At 53.1% G+C, this 8,316-nt stretch overlaps 1 long non-coding RNA gene across 1 annotated transcript; it reads right to left on the reverse strand.

Annotated features, from left to right (window-relative positions):
- Positions 1–7,186: 7,186 nt before the first annotated feature.
- Positions 7,187–7,837, reverse strand: LOC309451875. Its single transcript, XR_014186351.1, has 3 exons — positions 7,734–7,837; positions 7,412–7,474; positions 7,187–7,324 (listed from the first exon to the last, which is right to left on the reverse strand). It is a non-coding gene; the product is annotated as an uncharacterized lncRNA (long non-coding RNA).
- Between the last annotated feature and the right edge of the window lie 479 nt (positions 7,838–8,316).

The raw sequence follows: 8,316 nt of genomic DNA on the forward strand, positions 1-8,316 counted from the left end.
CTGTGCACTGTCGTGGTAGCAATCGGCACCTGTTGCTCTTTGACCTTAAGCAGTCCTACAACAGAAGGGTCATCAGCAAGACCAGGCAAATTAGACAGCTGTTTAATGTTCTCAGTCTCTACAGCTGCTATACCAAAGGCCCATCGATACCCTTTTGGTTCTTTAAAATACCCACTCCTTAGGTAGTCTATACCAAGGATGCACGGAGCATCCGGACCAGTCAAAACAGGGTGCCTTTCCCACTCCTTTCCTGTTAGGCTCACTTCAGCCTCTAATACAGTCAATTCCTTAGATCCCCCAGTCACTCCTTCAATACTGACAGATACTGACCCTTTATGATTCGATGGCATCATTGTACACTGAGCACCAGGGTCTACCAGGGCTTTATACTCATGTGGTTCTAACATACCAGGCCACCGAATCCACACAGTCCAATAAACTCTGTTGTCATTGTCCCTCTCCTCCACCTGGCTGGAGGCAGGGCCCCACTAATTGGTACTTTGCACAGTTGCTGGTAGGGAGACACGAGAATCCCTCCTACTCTGTCTGGAAAGCCTCCCACTGGAAACTGGAGCAGCTTTTCTCTTGGGAGCTTTCTTTTTCAACTCACATACTCTTGCCTCTAGGTCAGCAGTGGGCTTGCCATGTCAATTACTCATATCTTCTCCCTGGTCACGCAGAAAAAAACCATAATTCAACTAATGACATGTCGCATTTCTCTTGGGCTGATGCTACAGAAGGGCATCTCTTCCCAATAGCTGTGGCTTGGGCCCGTGTATGTGATGAGCAGGATCTGTCCTCCCTCTTGGACAGTTTGTCACACAGTTTCTCCACAGCTGTGACACAGGCTTGTAGGGGAGAAGAACATGCTGCAACATGTCTGCTACTTCACCCACAGTTGACAGATTGTCTTCTGAAAGGGTGAGCAATCCTAAAGTGTGGGCATAAGACGGTGGTGTGCTCTGCACAAACTTCCGCACTATACCTTGGGTACATGGCACTTCATCAGGACCTGTAATTGTCTGTGGGTCACTGTAAATTATCTTAACCCACATCACTATTGCCTGGCTTGCTTAGCTCTGTGTAACTTATTGTACGAGAAACAGGACTTCACTGACGCCTTGCAAAGATAATAATCCTTGGTGCATCCTTGGGTGAACTGGATAACAGAAACCTGGGCACAGGACAGGAGATACGCCAGTTCTAACCAGCTCAGCAGTCTGAGACCTCACCAACTCATCACACTGGACCAAATGTGACCGTGCACAGAGAAGAGGACCCAGGGTCACGATCACTGCACAGCTGCAACCAGGAGGAGCCAGAGGTGGAGACTATGGAAATGGTCTCCTGAACTCACTGTAATAAGAACCGCCTTCTCGGGGACAGGTTATGAATATGTATAGGCATTCCTAAAACTTTCATGAATATGTAACACTTCACTGCATTGAACCAAGCTCACAGGTACTGTAATTTCTCACAGGTATTAGGTGAAATGATTCCCCGTGTGTCCGACGTCGTAAATGAATACATACTTTCCTTGTAACCTCAAGGGTTGTAACATCATTCCATGCCTCAGATCTCAAGTGCTGGATGTGCAGTTGGCGTCACTCAGCAGCAGAGCTGCGGGTGCGGGGCTGGCGGCTCCAGCAGCTGCAGCTCAGGCCCCTGGAAGTCACAGGCGGGACTGCACAGCAAACCGGAACCTGGGTGCAGGATGCAGGGCCTGAGGGCTGTGGATCACAGACAGACAGACAGACAGGGTTCTCTCCAGATGCCGGCCATGGGCAAAGAGAGAGTGACCCTCATGATCACCCTCTTATATAGGGGGTATGACAATTATGGGATGGAATACTTCCGTTGGTCAGTTCTAGTAACCTGTTCCATCCACCCCTCCCCAAACACGCCCCTCTCACAACGGAACATGGGAAAACTTATCAGTCTTTCTTGGCTACCATAGTAATAAATCTAAACATGAGCTTCTTCAGCATTCCGTTGGTCTCTTATCAGCACCGAGTGCAGCATCCAAGGAAAAATATGCAGCTAAAACTCAGAAAAGTACAGACACTGAGAAGAACTGAGCTGAAAGAAAAATCACTAAAAGAGAACCAGTCCTGTTTTTAACAAAACCAGTACATTCTACCCCTTATTCCATACCATTTGAGTCATACCCAAATCACTATTGCTTTCTGCCTGTCTTCAAATGTATATACACACACACAAAAATATGTATATCACTAGTTCATGAGTGCAAGTCTCTCTATCACAGCAGTCTCTCTCTAGGCAGGAGAGGTGATGTGCAATCTGATGCAGTTCGTGTCCAGAAACTCTAAGTCAGAGATGTCAGTCTCAGGCAAGTTACTGGATACCACTTGTGTGTGTGTATGGCCGGCATCTGGAGAGAACCCTGTCTGTCTGTCTGTCTGTGATCCACAGCCCTCAGGCCCTGCATCCCGCACCCAGGTTCCGGTTTGCTGTGCAGTCCCGCCCGTGACTTCCGGGGCCTGAGCTGCAGCTGCTGGAGCCGCCAGCCCCGCACCCGCAGCTCTGCTGCTGAGTGACGCCAACTGCACATCCAGCACTTGACTTTGGTTTTGTATATTTTGTATATATTCTCTATTTATTAGTAGCATTAGTAAACCCCTTTAAAACTCTCCAACATGAAGGCTAAGTCCCTCTTCCTTTCCCCTTATCTTTCTTATCATCTTTCCGATCTAAAGGAAGGGGTGGTGGGAGGTAAAGGGGATAGCAGAGAGCATCTGCCACGGTTTATTGCTGCCTTGCCTTAAACCATAACAATGGAAGAAGGGAGGAGAAGATGACTTGGGCACCACTTTAATTCACTGGCATCCCCAGGGCTTTAGAGTCTTCCTGGATTCTACCCAGGTTGCGCCTTGCTCTGCCATTCGTGCCCACATGGAAGAGCGGCTGTGCTGTACAGGGGCAGAGCGAGACCAGAGCCTGCAAAGGGATGGCCATGGACAGGGAGGTGAACTTCAGCTACTGCAGGAACCAGCTGGAGAACAACATTTCTGAGGGGTGAGGATGGCTGCCAGGCATGACGGGATGGTTGGGAAGAACCGCTCAAGGCAGCATGGAAGCGTAACTGTTTGGGATGATGAAATCGGTGAAAAGGCAGGTTAGTACATCCATAACCACCATTGAGAGGGGGTCATCCCCATCCCTGCTGTGCAGCCGACAGCAGAGTGCCCATGCAACCGAGATGCGACGTCACAGCCCATGTTCCATCTGCAGCGCCGGTGCCCAGCAACAACCACAACACAGCGACCCTCTCCAGCTCTCAGCACTGCCCTTGTCTGCTCCTCTTACTTTCTTCCCGCTTACCCTGGTCCAGTCCAGCCCTTCTCTCCCATTCCCAGTGCCTCAACCGCATAACCCAACCAATCACCACACCCAATGCCTCAGTCCCTTTTTTCGGCTCACCCGTCTTTTGTTGTGAAGCTCCGGAGGAAGAGGAGACTTGTGTTGCTGGAGGTACAGTCCCGCTCCATGGCTTGAGCACCTCCACCGCCCGGGCAGGCTGGAGCAGGCACCGCGGGGATGGCGTGGGGTGGGGACCCCGCTCTGGGGAGTTTGGGGACCAGGAGCTCAGCTTGTCCGCTTCACCCACCCCTGCAATGCCACGGGCTGGGAGAAGCCCTTCTGGGCTGCTCGTCCCCTGCTGAAATCGAGCATCCCTGCCCGGGGGACACGTCCCCGTGGGAGCCCAGGGCACCCTGGGCTCGTGCTGGAGGGATGCTCAGTGGGAGCAGCTGGTGCTGCCCGCAGCCTGAGCCCGTGCCTCCTCTGCCCCTTTCCAGGCTGGAGCCAAGGCAGCCCAGCCCTGCCTGTGGAGCAGCACGGAGCCAAAAAAACACCTGCGCAAGGTAAGGGGCTCCTGGGCACCAAGGGAGGTGTGGGGCCGGAGTCTGTGCTTGTGATGCCCCGAGGGACAGGGACATGGCTGCTCACCCCTGCCCTCTCCACTCCCACAGAGCTGCTCCACAAGATGCCGAAGCGCACAAAGCACGAGATACTCCGGATGTAGGTGGTGGCCCGTGGGTGCTGGTGGCCCAGGAGCTGCCCAAACTCCAGGCAGCTCTTGCTGGCGAAGTGCCCAGGGGACCCATCACCCCACAGCTCTCCCTGGGCAGCGAGAGGGGTCAGGGGTGCTGAGACTCCCATCCCACAGCTCTGCTGAGCTGCCCAGGGCAGGACCAATGCACTTTTCTGCTTGGCTTTTGCCTTAGGTTACACCACAGTGTGCTGGGGGCTGGAGAGCCAGTTGCTGCATGGGGGCCGAGCAGGTAGAGGAGATGCAGGTGGATGAAAACATTGAAGAATACCTGGATGTAGATCAAGTACAGATGGATGAAGACATGGAAGTGGATGAGAATGCGGAGGAAGAAATGGAAGTGGATAGTGACATGTTAGAGGAAATGGAAGTGGATGGGTAGATGATATGTTGATGATGGGCTTGGTGGGGTGGGAGAGACAGAAGAGGGAGTTAGTAGTTTGTTGTGTGTATTTACATAGTGTATTGATTTGTAGTGTGTATTTATTGATAGTGTAGTGTATATTTATGTTGTATGTATCAAGTAGTATGTTGATTGTATTTCATTTGTTGTAGTTCGCGTTTCTTTCTGTAAATAGGTTTACCTTTCTATTTTTTTCTGTAAAGATATTTATTCATGTTTTTTCAGACCTGCGCTCTTTGTCTTTTTCTGGTATTGGCCGAGTTGTGGTTTCCGCTTGCTCTGGGTTCCTGGGGCTGGAGGTGGCTGGGGGTGCTGGCACGGCCGTCCCGGGGACAGGGGGTCCCTGTGCACAGAGGGCTCCCACTTGCAGTACTCACGGCACTGGGCACCTGTGGGGTTGGTTCATGGGCTGCTGGAAAGCGGTGTCCCCAACAGCAAAGCTGCCACCAGCAACAAGTGAGCTCTTCCGTGACCAAGACCTGCATGGATACCATCAGAAGAAATACAGAAGGGCTCGTGGGCAATGGGGAGGTCGCCTTGGGCATAGTGACCATGAAATGATGGAGTTTTCTGTTCTTGGAGAAGTTAGTAGGGTGCTCAGCAGAACTTCCACCTTGCACTTCCCAAGGGCAGACTTTGCCCTGTTCAGGAGGCTGCTTGGCAGAGTCCCTTGGGAAGCAGTCCTGAAGGACAAAGCAGCCCAGGAAAACTGGTCTCTCTTCCAGAAGGAAATCTTAGAGGCACAGGAGCACGCTGTCCCTGTCTGTCTAAAGATGAGACGGCAGGGAAGAAGTTCCGGCCCGGCTGAATAGAGGACTGCAGCTGGAACTTGGGAATAAAGGGAGAATTTATAAACTTTGCAAGGAGGGGCAGGCTGCTCAAGAGGAATACAAGAATGCCACAAAGTTAGGCAGGGAGAAAATTAGAAAGGCCAAAGACCAACTAGAGCTGAGCCTGGGCACCACTGCGAAAGGTAACAAGAAATGTTTCTATAAATATATGAGCAACAAAAGGAGGGCTAAAGGGAATCTCCATCCCCTGAGGGGTACGGGCGGAAACACAGCGACAGAAGACGAGGGCAAGGCTGAAGTACTAAATGCCTTCTTTGCTTCAGTCTTTAGGAGTCAGAGTGGTGGTGCTCCAGGTACCCAGCCCCCTGAGACAGGAGACAGGCTCGGGGTGCAGAATGAAGCCACAATAAGCCAAGGGGGAATGGTTAGCGACCTGCTACACCACTTGCACACCCACGAGTCTATGGGGCCAGATGGGATACGCCCAAGGGTGCTGAGGGAGCTGGCCAAGGTGATCACTAAGCCACTTCGCACTATCTATCAGCAATCCTGGTTAACTGGGGAGGTCCCAGTTCACCGGGAGTTGGCTAATGTGACGCCCATCCACAAGAAAAGCTGGAAGGAGGATCCAGGGAACTACAGACCTGTCAGTCTGGTCTTGGTGCCAGGGAAGGTCATGGAGCAGAACATCCTGAGTGATATCCCACAGCACATACAAGAAAACCATGTGATCAGGCCCACTCAACATGGGTTTATAAAAGGCAGGTCTCGCTTCACCAACCTGATGTCCTCCTACAACCACGTGACCCACCTAGTAGATGAGGGAAAGGCCGTGGATGTTGTGTAATTAGACTGCAGTAAAGCCTTTGACACCCTATCCCACCGCATCTCCTGGAGAAGCTGGCAGCTCCTGGCCTGCATGGGTGTATTCTTGGGCAGGTAAAGAACTTCTCCCCAAGTAGCAAGAGACAAGACAAGAGGAAATGGCCTCACATTGCGCCAGGGGAGGTTAAGATTGGATACTAGGAAAAAATTCTTCATGGTGAGGGTGGTGAAGCAGTCTGTTCTTTCTAAAGCAGGAAGGGACAGAGCCAATGTCTCTGTGCTGCAAGTTCCTACTACAGCTTTCAACTTTCTGAGTTTCTGCAGAGCTTAGAAACTGTCCCGGTTTTGTGAAAAGCAAGACCAGTTCTCTTTTAGTGATTTTTCTTTCATCTATGTTCTTCTAGGTGGCTGTACTTTTCTGAGTTTTAGCCTGCACATTTTTCCTAGGATGCTGTACTCGGTGCTGATAAGAGACCAAAGGAATGCTGAAGAAGCTCATGTTTAGATTTATGACTATGTTAGCTAAGAAAGTCTGATAAGTTGGGAGTAACATCCCATGCAAACTGCCTAAATTCAGCACTGGGTTGTGGTTCCTTTAACCAATGTCCCCATGTCCATTCCTCATGGCGTGGGACATCTCAGATGAGTGCAGAGCAGGGTGACACACCACAGGGCTGAGGTGCCTCCCATCCCTTGGGAGTGGCAACAGGAGGCCAGAGGGACACTGTGACTCCTGCCTCTGTGAGTAAAAGGGACAGACTCTGTCTCTGAACATCCCTGGGTGCAGAAGGAGCCCAGGATGCCAGCTCAGATGTGGGTGCCTGACAGACCCGGACATTTCTGTGTGTGACTCCAGGAACAAACCCCACTGGCCCAGTGAGATTCATCTCAGCTGCCCTGGACAGCCTCATTGCAAGTGCTCCTGTCTGCTACGTCACCCTTGCCCATGATGCCGGGCTGTGCTCTCTAAAGTGCCACAACAATCAGAGAGGTTCTGGGATCCTTGGAAAAGGCAGACACCCAACCCAACTTCAAGAAGGGCTCTTTATTAAAATCCAGCCATTTTTCCACAAGCAGAGCTGCTCCTCCACCTGGGTCAGCGACGCCAGCAGCACAGGGCTTGCAGGGCCCATCGCCATCGTGGCTGCTCCCTTGGACTGCTCAGGATTGCAATGGTCTGAGCAGCAAGGGAGCGGATGAAGGGTTTACTGTCCTTCTCCAAGGGCCGAAGGGCTGCAACAGAAAGAAGCAGAACCCAGATGATCTCCCACGTCTGCAGAGACACCCAGGCATCCCCTCCTGACCAAGCTCCCTACTCACCACTGCAGATCTCAGCCAGCTTCTCCTCCTCCCTTCGGTCCCTCAGGGGCCGCGCAGCCAGCCCTGGGCACAGAGTTCCATCAGACCCCTGTTCCCTCCCCCTCATCAGAGCTGGCCCCAGGGGATACCCCAGAGCTGACATAGCGGGACTGAGCAAGGCAGCCACCAATGCCACCTGTGTGGGCAGGGCCGGGAGGGGAGGCCAAGGCCCTGCCCGGGGCAGCCGGGGCTCTGGCAGCCACAGGGCTGCTCCTTGTGCCAGGGCAGCAGTGGGGACTGGGGCCAGGCTGCCAAGAGAAGAACCCTGGGAACTGTGACTCACCAATGAACCTCACGGCCGCCTCTCGCAAGCTGGCCTGAGCATCCCTCAGGTATGGCAGGCTCTGACTCAAAAACTCTTGAGCCCTGCTCCTGTTCTGCTCCAGCTGGAGAGAGCACAAGGGTGTGAGCATGTCACTGTCTGCACCCCACCCCGAGCTGGCTGGACCAGTCCCTCCTCCCAGTAACCCAGGTTTCCCTTTCCCCGCAGGCCACTCCTGCCCCCCAGCCAGTAGCCCTGTTGGGCTGAGGCTGAGGCAGACACAGGAGAGTGGTCCCAGGGGTGCTGAGAGCCCTCCTTCCCGCCGGGCGTGGGGCAGAGGGAAGAGCCCTTGGGGGTTCTGTTCTTGAGGACAGGGAACAAGGATGCAGCTCGGGGCTGCAGCAGGGCGGGCGAGGCACATCTGCAGAGCCCACAGCACAGACATGTGGGGCAGCCCTCAGTCAGCCTGGGCCTTCGTTGTTCTCACCAAGCTCTCTCCAATCCTCCATGTCTGCTGAGTCTGCACGAGGTGTTTGAGCTGCTTCCATTTCAGGAGCTCTGCTGCACCAAGGAGGGCTTCCCTGGCGGCCTGCGGAACAGCAGA

Source organism: Streptopelia decaocto (assembly GCF_964273445.1).
Source record: "Streptopelia decaocto genome assembly, contig: HAP1_SCAFFOLD_149, whole genome shotgun sequence".
In the NCBI taxonomy this organism is placed as follows: domain Eukaryota; kingdom Metazoa; phylum Chordata; class Aves; order Columbiformes; family Columbidae; genus Streptopelia; species Streptopelia decaocto.